Source organism: Primulina eburnea, chromosome 5, assembly GCF_022965805.1.
Source record: "Primulina eburnea isolate SZY01 chromosome 5, ASM2296580v1, whole genome shotgun sequence".
NCBI classification, from domain to species: domain Eukaryota; kingdom Viridiplantae; phylum Streptophyta; class Magnoliopsida; order Lamiales; family Gesneriaceae; genus Primulina; species Primulina eburnea.
Window position 1 is genome coordinate 37,440,681 of NC_133105.1, and position 19,796 is coordinate 37,460,476.

Below are 19,796 nucleotides of genomic sequence, written 5' to 3' on the forward strand. Positions count from 1 at the left end.
TATCTTTCAGTCAGTTTACCTCCGCAACTGTTTTTCAGTTAAACTGATTGTTATCAACTGACGAGATACCGAGTGTCAGTTTGTCATTAAACTGAACCCTAAAAAAATTTAGAATCAGCGAGTGTTTATTCGACCCCCCTCCTTCTAAACACTTATCACCTACTAACCGATCCTTTCAAGATCCATGAAGATCGCTGGTGCATTGGTCAACCCAAAAAGCATGACCATAAACTCATAGTGCTCATATCTAGTGTGAAATGTTGTCTTGTGAACACCGGATTCTTTTACTTTCAATTCATAGTATCCAGAACGCAGATCAATTTTAAAAAAATATCGATGCTTCTTGTAACTGATCAAATAAATCTTCAATTCTTGGCAGTGGATACTTGTTCTTGATAGTGACCCTATTAAGCTATCGGTAATCAATGCATAGACGCATACTACAATCTTTCTTCTTCACAAATAATACCGGTGCGCCCCACGGAGAATAACTAGGGCGAATAAAACCTTTGTCTAGCAGTTCTTGGATTGATCTTTTAATTCTTTCATATCAGCGGGTTCTAGACGATAAGGTTCTTTAGATATAGGAACATTTCCCGGCATTAGTTCAATAGAGAATTCCACTTCACGATCGGGTGGAATTCCAGAAACGTCCTCGGGAAAGACGCTAGGAAAATCTCTGACAATATCAACATCTTCTAATTTCTGACTAATAGTAGCATGTGCGGTAGTGACACATGCTAGAAAAACTTGGCATCCACGTTTAATAAGCTTCCTCGCACAAAGACAAGAGATAATGTGCGGAATTTGTTTGTTCCTCGCCGCCTCAAAGACAAAAGATTTACCACTAGGCGGTCGAATAGATATTGATCGCTGACGAAAATAAATTGAAGCTCCATTCGCTGATAACCAATCCATACCAAGTATAAGATCAAATTCAGGCATAGGAAGCACAATAAGATCTACCCGATCACATCTTTGAATAAACGAAGCTCCAGATTCTTGACAATTTTAGACGGGAGCATTAGATCACCAAAAGGAATAGAAACTTTGAAACTCAAACCCATATCTTCAGGAATAATATTCAGTGTTTGATGATGGTTTCAGATAAAGGAATGTGTAGCTCCCGAATCCAGTAGTGCATAGGTTGCCACACCTTGAATGATAATCCTCCAAGCGGCGAAAACGTCATTTACATCTTTTCGTGTTGAAGCTTAAGGAAATTTTTTATCATTATTCTCCCAAAATTAGGTGAATATTATGCGTTGAACTTAAGCATTTCTTCAAAAATTTCATTTTAGCCCTTCAATCTTTCGAAATTTACATTTTAGTCCCCAAATTTTTGGATATTTGCAATTTAATCATTATATTTTTGAAAAGTTTCATTTTGGTCCCTTAAATTTCGAGAATTACAATTTTGACCCTTAAGAATTCGATAATCGCATTAAAGCCCCTTAACTTTTGGTTTATTGCAGTAAGGTTCTTTAATTTTTGGTAATTGCACAATCGGTCCTTAAGATTTCGGAATGTAGCATATTTCTCCTCACATATTTTCAAAAATTGCACTTAGACCCCTCAAATTTTGAAGCCCCCTTACAACCCTTAATTATGATTTTTCTTTAATTTTGGCCCAAACTTTTTATTTGGAAATATTACATTCTTCACATAAATTAAGGTCAAAATAAATACCATTTCTATGGTTTCTAAAATCATATCTTAAATCCAACTAAGGTAGTACGTGCAACTTAATTTCCTCTAGATTAAACTTGATCTCAATTCAATTATAATAACCAATTTAACATCTTATGCAATAAGAGCAATATAAAAATGTTAAACGACTAGGTTACCCGTAATGAGTGTAGTGTATGCCTCCTCCTCAGCTTCTTCAGCATTCATAACATAAGCTCATCCCACAGTTGGTGCTTTCCTCTTCGAGCAATCTCCAGCCTTGTGCCCATTCTCCTTGCAGAAGAAACACTTGAATGTTCCCCATTCACATTTGCCAAGATGTAAGCGATTGCACTCCTTGCATGGTGCCTCTCAGGAGGCTTTGGTGCTCCAGGATTTTGTGGCCTTTGCTGTCCTTGCTTCTTGACTCGACCTTGGGGACTTTGAGGCCCTTAAGGTCTAGGAGGACCCTTATATGGTTCTAGTTTGGCTAATTGTTATTTTGGTGTTGTTGCCTCTTGCGATGTATCTCAAACTCGATGTCCTTTAAGGAATGCTCAGACTGGAATGCATAAGTAGTAGCAGTGGCAAAATCCAAAGGGCGCATCATGATAACATTATTTTGTATGGTGGGTCGTAGTCCATCCATGAAGTGTCTAAGTTTCTCTACAGGATCTCTCGCAATAAGGGGTACAAAGTGACAACCCCTATCAAATTTCTTCACATACTCAGCAACAGTTAAGTCTCCCTGACGGAGGCTCATAAACTCCCTCTTCAGCCTCCTTCTAACATCAGCAGTAAATAATTTTTCATAGAATATCTCCTTGAAACGAGCCCAAGTAAGAGTAGCAATATCAATATCATGCTCCGCTCCTTCCCACCATAAAGAAGCATCATCTCTAAACAGGTAAGTGGTACATCTCACACGGTCAGCATCCCCCATGTTCAGATAACGGAAGTGTACCTCGAGTGCACATATCCAAGCCTCGGCAGCAAAGGGATCGGTGCTGCCAGATATTTCCTTCGGCCCTAGCCTCCGGAACTGATCATATATGTCATGCTATGGCCTAGGTGTATTATGTAACTGCTGTAAACACTGCTGTAACTGCTGCTCAAAGAAACGAGCCATCCCCTCTATCGCACGAGTAGCGGCATCCCTGGAGGCGGGGGTGTATTAACATTACCTTGATGGTTCACAATGTTCTCGGCTTGATTCTCATTAACAGGGGCACGTCTAGGAGGCATTTTATCTGAACGTTTTACAAATTCTAACGTAACCAACATGCATTTAAATCTAAGTTTTCTAATCATGTTACATATCCTATTTAATTTAGCAATTTAAGCACGCAAAGCATATATACTCAAAAAGCTAGTAAAAATGTTACGTAAACATATTATTCAAGTCATCATGCAGGTAACATCATATTAAATCATATAAAGCATGTAAAACTTACAAATTGAGGCTTGACGACTGATCTTCCGGGTGCTGATGGTTGCACAACCCTTTACAGAACATGGCTCTGATACCAACTGAAACGTCTACTATTCTTTTTAGTTAAAAAGTACTAGAATTTTTTATAAAAAAAAACTTTCATGATTTCGGCCGAACCTTACCAAATATATAAAATCTTTTTGCACCATTTTTAAAATAAAACAACCAACTAATATTTGAAAGATATAGAAAATAACTCAAATCGTCAAACGTAAATGTTGGGTGCAATAATTGTCCATACTTGATAGAGCGATCGAACCGTGGTGCTTGAGCTGTTGTGATGTTTAAAAGATTTGAGTTGCACCATTACCACCAGCTATAGTTTTTGGTAAAGCGGCAAGCGCTCGGTCCTACAATTTGTATCAGAGTCAAGGTCACGAGTTCGATTCTCATTGATTGCAAGGAATGCAATTATTGGGAGGGAGATTGTTGGGTGCAATAATTGTCCCTGCTTGGTAGAGCGATTGATGGTGCTTGAGCTGCTGTGCGGTTTAAAATATTTGAGTTGCACCATTACCACCAGTTATAGCTTTTGGTAAAGCGGCAAGCGCTCTGTCTGTAATGACCCGAATATTTTTTTTGAATGAAGTATTAATTAAGACATAATTAATGAGTTGTTAATTAAGTATTATTAAGGAATTGATAATTCTGGATTAAACTGTTGGTATCCACCGAATTTTAAATGAATAACCCGAGCTACTTCGGATTACATTATCTCGAGAAATCCAACTAGACCAATGAGATTCTGACACGTGGCAGATAAGATTTTTTCGGATTTTCTGAAATAGTGCGGATGCAACCTATAAATGGAAGCCGATTCTTTTGTTTCCTTCACCGCATTCTTCAGAGAGAGTTCTAGTTGTACCTTAGGCTTTCTAGCCCGTTTCTAGGGCACTTTGGTGTCGGGAAGTTTCGGAGCTAGTATCGACTCGAGAAGGGGTCGGTGAACTGAGATCGAGACATCATCAGCGGGCTGACGACGGACGCAGGTATAATCTTAAATCCTTAGATAGTGATTTAAGGATCATTAGGGAGATCTTTGTAGCATGTTTGATCTGGTTTGTTAGTGATTTTATTATGTTGGTATTGTCTAGGTTCAGAGCTTTCTGTCAGATTGTTTTAGTGAGGTACGTGATGTACTTACTGAGATTTCCAAGCGTAGTATACACACTTATATACTGTATATTTATCTGTTGCATGATACATGTTTTACTGCTTTGGCATATTATGCATGACATATCATGTTGAGCCTGATATCTTTTGACATAGACCTCATTTGTTTGGGCCGCTCAGCCCTATTCTGTTTTGATAAGTGCATTTTATGCACTTAAATTATCTTTATAATTCATACAGATTGTTAGTCTTTTTGGGCAAAATTATGAATTCCGCGTTGTTTTTGGTGTGAGTGCGGGAACTTAGGTACGACTACGACGTGGGCATGAAAATGCATTAAAATGGTGATTATGAGAAGAAGGGTGAGAAAAACAGGAGCCGAGGGCAAGGCAACGGCGCACATGCGCGGCTTAATTTCGCGCACATGCGCGATACAAGCAGTGACCACCACGCACATGCGCGACGTATTCCCGCGCACATGCGCAACACGGGCAGAAAGATTGGCGCATATGCGCCCCCAAATCCGCGCACATGCGCGGCCCATACAGTGAGACTCGCACATATGCACGAGTAAGAGCACGCATATGCGCGAGAAATGCCCCAAGAAGAGAAATACCGAGAGCAGCGCGCATATGCGCGCGACGCGAGTTCCAGATTTAAATAGGTTTCGGCGTTGGATTTAGGGGGATTCCAAAATATTTAGAAACAGCCTCCATCAGAGAGTGCGAAGGAAACACGAGAGCCAACGACGGAACGCGAAGAACGGAGACTGGAGACGCTAAATCCGGACACGGAGACGCACTTTTATCTCCCTTCAACACGTTTCTAATTCGGTTCTTTGTTTTTACGTTTTAATGATCATAAACAGGTTTCATTGTGATCTTGATTTGAGCATGAACTAATTTTATTTTATAGAGATTGATGTAGTCGTGGTGGAACCTATGTTAATGACGATTTGAATTTTCATTGAATTATTTCATCGTGTTTATTTGTGATTTCTTGCTTTAATGCTCTTGAATTACTGGCCATAATTCGATTGATCACATAATTGAAATCTAACACTCGACAGAGGGGATTGAAATTAGGACAGAAAAAATCACATCGTTAGATATTTATAACGTGCAAAAGACGTATAACTCTGACTAATCCATAAAAGAACCTTGTTTACTTTTATTACATGCTACGTGATTTTGAATAGACATATTAAAATTAGTAATATGTAGTACATTTCTATTTAACACTCGACAGAGGCAATAGAAAATATTGTGAGTTTTTTGTTAATAAACATGGTGCTATTTAATTAAATGTTAGTCAATGTTAATTTAGCATAGGGGAGACTCGACGAAATCATATCTCTAGATTTATTTCCTCGGTGAATTTTCTGCTGCGTGCTAGAATTACAGGAATTGTTATTTTATATGAATTGATTTTAAACCAACTATTTGATTTGTTTAAATAAAGTTGAGCTATGTCAATTGTGGTAATTAATATACAGTTTTAAATATTTACTCTTCGTGGGATCGATATCTGTACTCTAACCAGTACTAAAACTTGACACCGTATACTTGCGGTAGCGAAAACACGCTACAAGTTTTTGGCGTCGTTGCCGGGGAGTAACTATTTAATTGCATATTGATATCATTACTAATTAGTCTTTACTTTAATTTAGACTTTATTTTATTTTATTTTATTTTATTTGTTTGTTAATCTATAATCTTTTTGTTTTGCAGTGCATGCAAAGATTTCAAAATCCCGACTTGCTGATTTTTGATCCGGAAATCGAAAGAACTGCCAGGAGATTAAGGAAAGCAAGGAGAGACCAAATTAAAGCAATGGCTGAAAACAGAGATAATCAGAATGAGCTCCCAAGAGAGGTGCCAGTCAGAGAACATTTCCGCCCAGTCATAAACGCTCACTACTCTGGAATATCTCGTGGAACTATTGCTGCTAATAATTTCGAGCTAAAGCCCGCACTCACCAATATGGTTCAACAGAACCAATTTGGAGGAGCAGCCACCGCAGATCCCCATCTTCACCTCAGAACTTTTCTGGAGATCACGGATACGGTAAAAATTAACGGTGTTTCTGACGAAATTATTCGATTGCGCCTGTTTCCGTTTTCTCTTAGGGATCACACAAGGAGTTGGCTCCAATCTCTACCGCTGGGAAGTGTTACTACTTGGGCAGATTTGGTTACGAAGTTTCTGTCAAAGTACTTCCCTCCTGCTAAATCTGCTCAGCTGAAAATAGATATCACCAACTTCAGGCAGAGAGAATTTGAGGTATTATATGAGGCGTGGGAGCGATACAAGGAATTACTCAGGAAGTGCCCGAATCATGGCTATGCAGATTGGGTGCAGATTGAGTTATTTTACAATGGTTTAGATAGGCCAACTAGAGGGAATGTGGATGCAGCCGCCGGAGGTACTATTTTTTCTAAAACACCTGATGAGGCCTATGATTTGCTTGAACAGATGACCATCAACAGTTATCAGTGGCCGAGTGAAAGATCTGGATCAAGGAAACCTGCTGGAGTGTATGCTGTAGACCCAATCACATCACTTACTGCACAAGTTTCGGCATTGACCGCACAGATTGCAGCGATGAACAAGCCAAGCCAATCTACGTCTGAGGTAGCATTGGTGACTGTTGAGGAAGAGCCAGTTATGTAGGAAGCTCAGTACATCAACAACCGTGGCTTTGGAGGTTATCGAGGTAATCCTCCCCCTAATACTTATCATCCAGGTTTGAGGAATCACGAGAATTTCTCTTATGCAAACAACAAGAACGTGTTGAATCCCCCACCGGGGTTCAACACACAAAAAGGGGAAGGAAATCCATCTTTTGAAGATCTAGTTGGCACATTTGTGACTGAGTCTGGGAAGAGAATGGCGAGAACTGAGTCTCGTCTTGATAACATGGAGACGCACATGGGTAATATGGGTGCCACGATGAAATCCTTGGAAACACAGATTGGGCAACTAGCCAATGCTTTAAAAGATCAGAATCGAGGACAGTTTCCCAGCAATACCGAGGTGAATCCTAGGGAACAGTGCAAAGCTGTCACACTGAGGAGTGGCAAGGAAATTGGGATCCCAGAGCCTACTGAAGAAAGTGTAGAGATTGCAGTTGAGGAAGATGAGGAGAAGAGTGCAAGTGTTAGAGAAGAGAAAGTAGAGGAGCCTGAGAAAGTACTTAAACAGCAGCCTTTACCGAAGGTAAATCTTCCATATCCACAGAGGTTCAAGAAGAAGGGGTTGGATGATCAGTTTGCGAAGTTTCTGGAAATTTTCAAGAAAATACACATCAACATCCCATTTGCCGATGCATTGGAGCAAATGCCCAATTATGCTAAGTTCATCAAGGATGTGATGTCCAAGAATAGAAAACTTCAAGAATTTGAGACCGTAAAGCTGACTGAAGAGTGCAGTGCAATACTTCAAAGGAAATTACCACAGAAACTCAAAGATCCAGGGAGTTTTACTATTCCTTGTGTTATTGGTGGTTCTAGAGTAAATAGAGCTTTATGTGATTTGGGTGCTAGTATAAATTTAATGCCTTTTTCTATTTACAGGACTTTGGAGCTTGGCGAGGTGAAACCTAGCACTATTACTTTGCAGCTGGCGGACAGATCACTTACCTATCCACCAGGGATAGTAGAGGATGTGCTGGTAAAGGTAGACAAATTCATATTCCCTGCTGACTTTGTAATTTTAGATATGGAAGAAGACCAGGAGACGCCACTTATTTTTGGAAGGCCATTCCTAGCTACTGGGAAAGCCTTGATTGATGTGCACAAGGGCGAGCTCACATTGAGAGTAGGTGGAGATGAAGTCGTGTTCAACATCTACAACACCATCAAATGACCAAATGAGGTAAGTACTTGTAAGAGTATTGATATAATTGATTCATGTGTATCTCATGTTGGTGCAGGAAAGTTGACAAAAGACTCTTTGGAGAGATGCTTGTTGGAATTAGCTTCTACACTAGATGAAGATGATTGGGATGTGCAAGAGGAGTTACTTGCTCTCAATACACTACCTAAGGAAAAGAGTGATACCCAACTTGAAGAGTTACTTGAGGATGCAAGTAAAGAGGTACCAAAAGCATCCCCTGTATTGAAGGATTTACCGAGTCACTTGTGCTATGCTTTCCTAGACGAGGGTTCGTCACATCCGGTAATTATATCTTCTGCTCTTACTAGTGATGAGAATGATAGGTTGTTGAGGGTGTTGAGAGAATTTAAATCTGATTTGGGTTGGACAATTGTTGATATAAAGGGGATTAGCCCTATTATTTGTATGCACAAAATCTTGATGCAGGAGTCCTATTCCCCCTATGTTGATCATCAGAGGAGGCTGAATCCAGCCATGAAAGAAGTTGTGAGGGCTGAGGTATTAAAATTGCTAAATGCTGGTGTTATTTATGCTATATCTGACAGTTCTTGGGTTTCACCAGTACAAGTAGTGCCTAAAAAGGGAGGCATAACTGTAGTTAGAAATGAGAATAACGAATTGATTTCAACTCGTCCAGTGACTGGTTGGCGAGTGTGTATAGACTACAGGAAATCGAATGATGCGACTAGGAAAGATCACTTCCCTCTTCCCTTTATTGACCAGATGCTTGATATAGTAGGTGGTTATCATTATTATTGCTTTCTAGATGGTTATTCAGGCTACAATCAAATTGTCATAGCACCGGAGGATCAAGAGAAGACTACCTTCACTTGTCCCTACGGTACATTTGCCTTTAGGAGAATGCCATTTGGACTTTGCAATGCACCTGCTACGTTTCAGAGGTGTATGATGGCCATATTTTCTGACATGCTTGAGGAGATAATGGAGGTTTTCATGGATGATATATTTGTCTTTGGTTCATCCTTTGATCACTGTTTGTAGAATTTGACCCTTGTTTTGCAGCGATGTCAGGAGAAAAATTTAGTGTTGAATTGGTAGAAATGTCACTTCATGGTGCAAGAGGGTATTGTGCTTGGGCACAAAATTTCAGCGAGAGGAATGGAAGTGGACAGAGCCAAAGTTGTGGCAATTGAAAATCTCCCACCACCAAAAATGTGAAAGGGATCAGAAGTTTCTTGGGACATGCCGGGTTCTATCGTCATTTTATTAAAGATTTCTCTAAAATTACTAGACCTTTATGTAATCTGTTAGATAAAGATTCTACATTTATTTTTGACGATGATTGTTTGCAGGCGTTTAGCAAGATAAAGACAGCTCTGACTTCTGCACCTATCATGATAGTGCCTGACTGGAAGGAGCCCTTTGAGCTCATGTGCGATGCGAGCGACTATGCTTTAGGAGCAGTATTGGGGCAAAGGCGAGACAAGATGTTCAAGACTATCTACTATGCTAGTCGTACACTTAACGCAGCCCAACAGAACTATACAACCACTGAGAAAGAGATGCTAGCAGTGGTGTTTGCATTCGATAAGTTCAGAACATATCTCATTGGCACCAAGGTAACTGTTTTCACTGACCATGCAGCTCTTCGTTACTTGTTTGCCAAAAAGGATGCAAAGCCCAGGTTGATAAGATGGATACTCCTACTTCAAGAATTTGATTTTGAAGTCAAAGACAAGAAAGGTTGTGAGAACCAGGTGGCAGATCATTTGTCACGCTTAGAGTTGGACGAAAGAACTGAAGGTGGAGCTATCAACGAGTCGTTCCCAGATGAACAACTTTTCAAGGTAAGTGCTACACATCCATGGTTTGCAGATATAGCTAATTTCCTTGCTGCAGGAGAATTACCTTCAGATTTAACGTATCATCAAAAGAATAAATTTCTTCATGATGCCAAGTTTTATCTGTGGGATGATCCGTTCTTGTTCAAGAGATGCGCTGATCAGATAATCAGACGATGTGTAGCTGAAGAAGAAGCGGGTATAATTCTAGAGCAGTGTCATTCCTCACCCTACGGTGGACACTTTGGAGCATCTAGAACAGCAGCTAAGGTATTACAGTCAGGTTTCTATTGGCCTAATTTATTTAAAGACAGTTATACTTTAGTCAAGTCATGTGATAAATGCCAAAGAGTTGGCAATATTTCTAGACGACATGAATTATCACTAACAAATATTTTGGAGGTGGAACTTTATGATGTCTGGGGTATTGATTTTATGGTTTCATTCCCATCCTCTTTTGGTCAATCTTACATTTTACTGGCTGTTGATTATGTGTCAAAATGGGTGGAAGCAATCGCCCCCAGTACTAATGATGCTCGAGTTGTTGTTAAGTTTGTCCACAGGAACATCTTCACAAGATTCGGAACGCCTAGAGCCATTATCAGTGATGAAGGTACGCATTTGTAATGCCCGAGAATTATAGAAGTGATAAACCAAGATTATTAATCTTCATTAACGTGAGACTCGGAAGATATGAGAATGCATGACATGCAATGAGGGAAGAAAAGACATGAGAAAATAGGGTTTGCAAGACCGCACCCGCGGTGTAAACATGACCGCACCCGCGGTCATAAATTATGAAATTTTGGTAAGAAAGGCCGTAGCCACACCGCACCCGCGGTACGAACAAGACCGCACCCGCGGTGCAGCTACAGTGGGGTGACCGCACCCGCGGTAAGAACAAGATCGCACCCGCGGTCGTTGGATTTTAGAAAATGATAAGCATGTCGTGGGCACAGCGCACCCGTGGTGCAAAACAGACCGCACTCGCGGTGCGACGTGCAGTGCAAAGAATTGTGCCACATCTTATGTTATTGCATGGATATATAGGTGGAGCTCGGTCATTCTTCAGGGATAAAGAGAGAAAATCGAGGGATAGAGGAATACTTTGAATTCTTGAGCTTAGAAAATCAAATTTGAAGACATTCGTGTATCAGAATTCAAATCCGAAAGCGGTATCGTGTTCCTATTGACTCAAGCTGCACAAGGACGTAAGTTTTCTTACGTTTTGAGATGTTTTGAAAATATGATGTTGTCAGAATTGAATACAAATCAGATATGATGTTTATACTACCGTAGACATTGTAGAATTGAAGTCAGATTAAAGAACAGACTGTTTCTGTAATTGTTATGATTTTTGAAAGATATTGATTACGATTTTGATATCAGAATTGTGTATCACTGATTTTGAATATACCGATATTGAGATTATGAGTTCTGGTATTATATATGTGATGTTCAGATTGACGGGGTTATTCGGATGGTGTTGTTATGCCGTCGAAACATCAGCAGACTGACATCTAATCAGTTTTGATAGTGACCGAGATTATAATGTTATATTGATTTGAATATTGATTAGATTCAGATATGATTTAGACTGTATTGTGATATCGATGACATGAATTGAATTGTATCTTGTTCAGATATTGATCAGATCATGTACTAAGTTGAGTATTGATCAGAACAGATTGTGTATTGAGTTATTCACTGATACAGCGTATTCGATATTGTCATTTCAGATTTGATATGGACAGATTTGGATACAGGTCATCGTCTTCGTCAGACAGGGACGACAAAGGTATAATTCATGTGATATTCGAGAAGATACAACTCAAATAAGATCCTATTTGAGTTTCCCAATAAAATCACATACTAGAATTATTGTTGTTTATTTTATGATATGATTATGATATGTTTATAGATGATATATTCATATCTTTTGAAATGAGCATGCTTTGTTTACAGATTGTTATTCATTGCATTTAAGATAGGAAGTCTTGACAGAACAGTCAAACTTCTAGACAGTTCGGTGATATCACAGCTTCGGGGAAGATCAGTCTCCTATTGTAGATGTGGATACAGATCAGGCCGAATTCTAGGAATAAGACGTACAGTCACCCCGATTGGGAGGGTAGGTGATAGATCGTCTTATTCACACCGGGATCCCTAGAGTTATAGTTGAGTCGAGTCTAGACATGATTTGACTAGAACTGCATACGTTTATAGATGTGGTTTCATAGACTATGAAACCCATTTTTATTTCTTTCAGTCATGATAGCATGTTTTTATGATTTGATTTGAATAGCATGTTTAGCTGATTTGAGTTGCATGCTTATTGTGAGTTAATTTCACAGATTATGAAATCTATTGTTTTTTATTATATTCATGATAGAATATTTCATGATTTATTTATGTATATGCATGTTTACCATGTTTTATACTGGGATTTATTCTCACCGGATTATCCGGCTGTTGTCTTGTTTTGTATGTGTGCATGACAACAGGTGGGACAAGATCGGGGTCAGAAGATGATGAGAGAAGACGAGTTTAGCGTGGTGATTCCGGACTTGGATATAGATAGGTTTTATTACGGGAACTTTAGTAGTTGAACCTTAGATTAATTGAAAGACTGTTGTACGTTATTGTACTTTTATACAGATATGTATATTATTTAGATGCCATTACCTTCCGCACTTGTATCTTAAAAGAAAAATTTTTAGACCCTGTTTTATCTTAATTGATAATTAAATCCCAAAGAAGATTAAGAAAAAGATCAGCGTCCAGGTCCCCACAGCATTTCTGTAACAAAATTTTTAACTCACTATTGGCCAAATATGATGTGAAGCACAGGGTGACACTGGCATACCACCCGCAAGCCAATGGGGCAAGCAAAGATATCCAACCGGGAGATGAAACAAATATTAGAAAAGACAGTGAAGACAAACCGGAAGGATTGGACGATCAAGCTAGATGATGCATTATGGGCATACAGGACTGCATATAAGACACCTATCGGAATGTCGCCTTATAGGTTGGTCTTTGGGAAAGCTTGTCATTTACCTTTGGAACTGGAGCACAAGGCATTTTGGGCTGTCAAAAAATTAAATTTGATAAGGGAGCATCGGGCAAACAACGACTGCTGCAGCTGAATGAGATGGAGGAGTTTAGGAATGATGCATACGAAAATGCCAAGATATACAAGGAAAAGACCAAGAGATGGCATGACATACAGATTCTTCGACGACTTTTCGAACCGGGGCAACATGTGTTATTATTCAATTCCCGACTGAGGCTGTTTCCTGGTAAGTTAAAATCACGATGGTCTGGACCATTCACAGTGGAAACAGTGTACCCACATGGGGCAATTGAGCTAAAATGCAAAAATGGTGAGACATTCAAAGTCAACGGTCAGAGAGTCAAGCATTACTTTGGGAATGAAGTGCGACACATGGACAACATCCCACTGCGAGAACCAAAGTAGACTGAAGAAAGTCAGGCTGATGACGTTAAACCAAGCGCTGTGTGGGAGGCAACCCACGTTTATTTAATTTTTGCATTCGTTTTATTTTGATTCCTTAGTTTATTAATTTTAATTTTCTCGTCTCAAGTATTAATTTGCATTTTGCTATTTTTTGCAGGTATTCAAAAAAAAAAATCGAGAATCGCTTGGACAGTGTGCTCCACGCACATGCGCGACATATTTCCGCGCACATGCGCGAAAATTACAGAGAGTTCAGCGCACATGCGCCACTCTGGGCGCGCACATGCACGACAATTACAGAAAGGTCGGCGCATATGCGCCAATCAGGGCGCGCATATGCGCCACCTCCCAGCATGCCAGCCCGTAGCATACGCGCATATGCGCCGCTTCAAGGCGCGCATATGCGCGCGACCCAGTATAAAAAAAAAGTGGCAGATCGCGAATTCCTCTCAGCAACACACTCAAATCCCTAGCCACCACACCGCCGCCGCCTCCTTGCACACCGCCGCTCCTCCTTCAGCCGACCGCCGCTACCACCTTTCAACAGGAATTTTTCCACCACAATCCAAATTCCGGTCATCCTCTCGTTCAAGTAAGGGGTTCTCTTCAGATTTTGTTAAAATTTTCAGATTTCATAGAAATTGGTTCAAGTAATTTGGGGAAACTCTTGATATACGTGAAGTGGGTACGTCGAATTGGTATACATTCTCTGTGACTGGGTTGTACATTGCATTGTTTATTGCATTTGTTGGCGTGGTGAGATATTTGCTCGGCTACTTGATTTGTTGAATTTAGTTGGTGTTGGTGTAAGTTGTGATACATTAATTGATTGATGGCACCAAAAAAGAAGTCAAAAAAGGGTGCTTCTTCCTCTTCGAGCTTTGATTCGCACCGATTTTGGAATGAAGAAGCACAACAGGTGTATGAGAGCTCGATGACTCGGTCGATTATCCCGGAGAGGGGATTTAATTTATCAACATTACGTGGTTTTATTAAGCGTGAACTGCAAAGAAGACAATGGGTTGAATTTGCTCAACCGCCTCTAGACGCTGTGATTTCTGTCGTGCGAGAATTCTATGCCAATCTGCGGATACGTCATGATGAGTCAAAGGTACTGGTGCGAGGAATATTGGTATCGTTTGATTCTCATACGATAAATACGATATATCAGATGCCAAGCCTCGAAAAAGATGAGTACAGTGCATTCTTAGATGATGGAGTTGATTATTCAGAGGTAATCCGGACTGTGTGTCAGGCAGGCGCCGTATGGAAAATGAGCGCGAGTGGTCCAATCTCACTGAAGAAATCCGAGATGAATCCTAATGCAAGTGCGTGGACGTCATTCGTGTTGGCTCGGGTTCTCCCATCCTCACATTACCACGACGTAACCAAAGACAAAGTTGCGCTTGTCTTTGCGATTTTGATGGGCAAATCTGTTAACTTGGGAAGAATAATATATGGATCGATCATGAGAGCCGGCATTGGATTAACCCCGGTCGCCCTGCCATGCCCCCACATTGTTACCGAACTCTGCAGACAGGCCGGCGTCTCTTGGTCGCCTGATGAGCAAGTACTTAAGCCGAAGGCTCCCATCGTTGCGCCCTATATGCCTCCCGTTGATTCAGATGACGAGGACCTGCCACAGGCACCGCTTCAACCACTACCACCACCGGCAGCAGCCAGAGAGCGCAGGGGAGACAGATTGAGGCGATTAGAGATTGAGATGCAGGATCAGAGGAGATTACTAGTTGAGCAGCGCCAGGTGCTGGATTCGCTTCAGCACCGCACGGACTATGCCATGGGTTATATGATGGACTTCACATCCGTTCTTGCTCAGCGGTTCCCACCTTTAGGTCCAGATGATCCCATGTTTTCCCAGCCACCTGCTTGGCCACCACAGTATCCACCACCACCACCACAGTATCCAGGAGCTCCTCCACAGTACCCACCCCAGCACATGGATGAGGATGTCGATGATGATGACGGCGAGCATTGACGCTCGTCGTGTGAGGTATGCATGTCCCATTTCTTTCTTGTTTATACATTGAGGACAATGCATATTTTAAGTTTGGAGGGGTGATTTGATTATTTGATCTGAGAGTTGATTTGTTGCTTTGATGTTATTTGCTTTGATGTTATTTTTTATGTTTATTTAATTTGAAAAAAAAATTTAATTCAATCTTTATTTTTATTTTCGTAGTCGTTAATTGTTTTTTAGAATTGTGGGATTAAGGTAATAACCAAACAATGATGAGAGTTGACCCGAAATTCATGTTCTCCTTGATTACGAATCCGAATGCATGCTATCTTTACTTGACCGTTTACACATTAATTCACGATTGCTATGATTGTTGATACACCCGATGTCGAGAGAGTTTTCATGTGGTTTGTGAGTTGAAATGAATGAATGGATTCCAAACCTACATGTTGATTACTTGTTGTTGAGCTACATGTTCACTGACACAAAAATGATTCTAGCAGTCTTTGAAATATGTTGGGCCTGTTTTTTTTTTTGAATAAATTGTCAATTGTTAGCCCTTTGAGCCTAAATGAGAATGAGATGTGATTTGTTGTGTTTGAATACCCGAAAACATGAGCTATTTGTGTTTGTCGATTGTTAATTGAAAGTAGTCTAGAACTTGGCTTGGCACTCTTCGAGGCGAGATACGGGTATTGTGTGACTTAGGGATGATTTAGGCGATTTTTGGAACGTTTGAGCCTTTCAAGCCTACCCATAATATCATATACACCCTAGTGTCCCATGTTTGATCTTAATGAAAATCGAATGGAGTGTGCCAAGGCACACAAAAGCCCCCATTCGTATCAATTCTAAACTCCTACGTCGACTACTAACTTTTGAGCATATACACTAGTGTCTACCGAAAACTGAGAGAAAACGAACATGTGTATCACTACAAAAGTTCTTCTCCCTTGTGTGCATATAAGAATATCATGAAAAGGTGAAAAGAAAGAAAGAAATGTTTATTTAAAAAAAAAAGTTGAATAAAGAGGAAAAGAGTATGACATGTGATGTAAAAAGGAGGACACAATGATGAAAATGTTGTGGCAAGGCAAGTGGAAGTGAAAAAAAAAAGGGAGGAGACGCGTGTTGAAAAATAAATTTGTTTGTTTTCTCTCACTTTTGACTCCCTACCTTCATTTGAAGCCATTAGCCATAGCCTAACGTTATAAGCTTAAAAGACCTATTAACCGAGTCACACGTATCCAATATACTAGTGGAGAAGAGTTGTCAAGGTTAAGCCTATGGACACTTGAAAAATACCGTCGAGAGACACAGGATTTGATTGCGTATATGTGCGCATCTCATGATATTGGATTTTATTTGGTTAATTGTTGTCTTCATAATACCACTTTGTTTAGCCAAATGTTACCCTATAAGTCCTGTTGATTTGTGAAGGTAAATGTGTGCTTCAATGATTTTACTATTTACATGTGTGTCGAGGAGTCCAGAATTTTATGAGATGAACAGCTATGAACTTATCTTGACATTTGGAGTGGGTAAACGAGAATAGCAGAACGCACACGCACGTGAACTTGAGTAATTTGGCATGTGTTCGATTCAACATCATGGAAACTGTAATCTCTGAGGCTAGGGTAGATCAGAGACTACACACTCAGGCACCTCTAGACTGAGCATGAGATTCTTGACTTGATCCTTGATATCCGAGCATATTGCATTTCGCATGCATCATATCAGTTTGTATACTCGTACATTCTCGTATTGGACGATTGTCGCTCACGTCCTTGTTTTCATCTTGGGCACCCCATTCCACGGGGCAGGTCTTAGGTTGGACGGTTCAGACGACCAGGGCAGTGGCTAGAGCAGTTGGGTTTTCGGTGGTGATCTAGTGGAGGTTTCTGTGGTTTATCGTTTTCACGTTCAGAATCATGTATTTGTTATGGTTGTATTAATGTTTAAGACTGTTGTTATTGTTTTTTTTCATTTGGGTTGTAAGATGATTAAGTATTTGGTTTCCGCTGTTTAATTGTCGGTATTGAGTTTAATGTTGCATGTTTATTAGTCTGTTTAGTAGTGGCTCGGGTAAGGGCGCTACACTGTCCTACAGTATACCAAACCTAAAAAGCAATAAATTTGAAAATTCTAGCTCATATTAAAACCTCTCAAAATCTCTCAAAGCATAAATAAAAGGTCTTAAAATCTTTTAACATAATCATAAACATAAATCATGAGTGCGGAAAAGTGGAAACGCTGGTCCTCGGGTTATGTGCACCGACAGTCCAGCAAGGTCGACCATCAAGACCTCCAATAACATTAACATCGTAATCACCTGCATCTTTCACACCTAGTGAGTCTAAAGACTCTACACACCATAATCTTGATAACAAATAATACGTATAAAATCACATACAACAGTGAAAGATATTTTTTACGTAAAAATAACATTTTCATGACATGCATAACATAAACCTCAACCTTTCATTTTCCTCATTTCATAACATATATCCTTTTATCATGATCATAAGCATTTTACCTTTTCATTGAATTTAGATCGTTAATTGTGACTTTCCCCATCCTCATAAAGTCGATGGATCCATCTACATGTAACCACAGTACTGGGCGGCGGGGACATCAGCGACACTCTCTCGTCAACTGAGCCTTGGCCTATCCTCATCGAATGGAAATACGATCGGCGAGCTCCCTCTGGGGCCTTCTCCCACAAATGGGATCCTCTGGGGCTTTTTCTCTCACGTTATCCTCGTTCTTATCCTCATATTCTCAATAGTCACAATTACTTCACTTCCTTCAACATTTTACATTTTCACCACTTTATAAAAATCATGCATTTTATATCTTTTTTCCTTTTAAAACAAACATGCAACATGTCCTCTTAACTTTATCGTTTCATCATAGATTACATCATTGAATCATAAAATTGCATAAACCTTTAAAGTAAACATTTTAGCATATAAAAAAAAGCATTTAGAGCACTGCCATGACGTTTACTAATTTTCGGGTGTAAAATTCCCGTTTTACCCCTATGCATAAAATTTCTCGGTTTTGAATTTTTCTTAATTTCATTGACTCTGACATGTTCAAATAATTATTTAAGCTTAAATTAATTTTTTTCATTATTTTATTTAGCTTAAATATTAGGCTTTTTTATTTACCTATATTTGTTCGTTTTTACGGCATTTTAATTCCGAAAAATCCCAAACTTTAAGATAAAATTCCCAAACCTAAAACTAAATTTTTAATAATTATTTGGCCCTCGTGAACCATGACTCGACCCCCGTGAGCCACGTTTCAATTTTATTTAGCAAGGAAGACCATAGTTCGAACATGCTTGATCACCCTTGAGCCATCTTGTGATTCCATCGAGCCAAGCCCAAACCACCACAAGCCAGCCCTTTCCTTACCCTTTTGTGGACCCTACTGGACCGTCCTGACCCCATGGACCTGACCCTAGCCCCAACCGTGAGCCACAACCCCAGCTGCAAACTCTCGGCAGAAGCTCCCATGCGACATGGACTCCTTAACTTTGAGCCTAGGACCTAGCCAACACCCTAGACCTTGAACCAGTCTCATGTGCATTCACCTAGGACCCTAAGGACGCCCTCTAGCCCAGCCTGTGACCTCAGACCGAGCCCCTCAACCCATGTGTGCTACTGCACTTAAGGACGTGCAACAATCCCTTCTCGGGTGGGAGTCCTAGCCCGAGCCCTGTACTCGAGTCCTAGCTTGCTAGGACTCTCTCCCCGACTCGCACATGATCTTGGCTAGCCCTGGTCCCAGCCATGCCAACCTACACCCCAAAACCGAACCCTCAAGATCACCAAACAGAAATAACGAACCAGCTTGTTTCCTTTGTGATAGCTGTGTGTATGGTATGTGTTCTAGGACCTTAAATCATGTAAAAACCTTGCTCGAACAAGTCCTAATCATGACAGCCCCTTTGTACAATAACATAACATGATTTAGGACATAAATTCATGAGTTTACCACATGTGTAGGCAATATTACGAAAATATTAACAAGAACTTCGTGCTTTTCATACAAGCATGTTTTAAATCAATAATGCGATATGATAGACGAGAAAAGGAGATGTATGGCGTGCCTTTGGTTTTAAACGCACGATTATACATTAACGACGAAGAACAGAAACGAGGAGGGCCTAGGCTTGTGTTCCCTTAGCAACTTTCGAATTTTTTTTCCTCAAACTATGATGTGTATGTGTCGAGTAAGCTGATGGAGAGATTTGTGAGGGTGTGTGGCATCTATGAGGGTTTAGGGTATGGTTTAACACTTTAAATACATAAATAATCAACTAACAAGCTTAGGCCTAATAAGCATACAAATTAGG

The 19,796-nt window shown here is 40.1% G+C and overlaps 1 non-coding gene across 1 annotated transcript; it reads right to left on the bottom strand.

The window, feature by feature from the left end:
* Nucleotides 1-6,510: 6,510 nt before the first annotated feature.
* LOC140833218 (small nucleolar RNA R71) lies at nt 6,511-6,617 on the bottom strand. The gene has a single exon (XR_012118350.1). It is a non-coding gene; the product is annotated as a small nucleolar RNA R71 (small nucleolar RNA).
* Between the last annotated feature and the right edge of the window lie 13,179 nt (nt 6,618-19,796).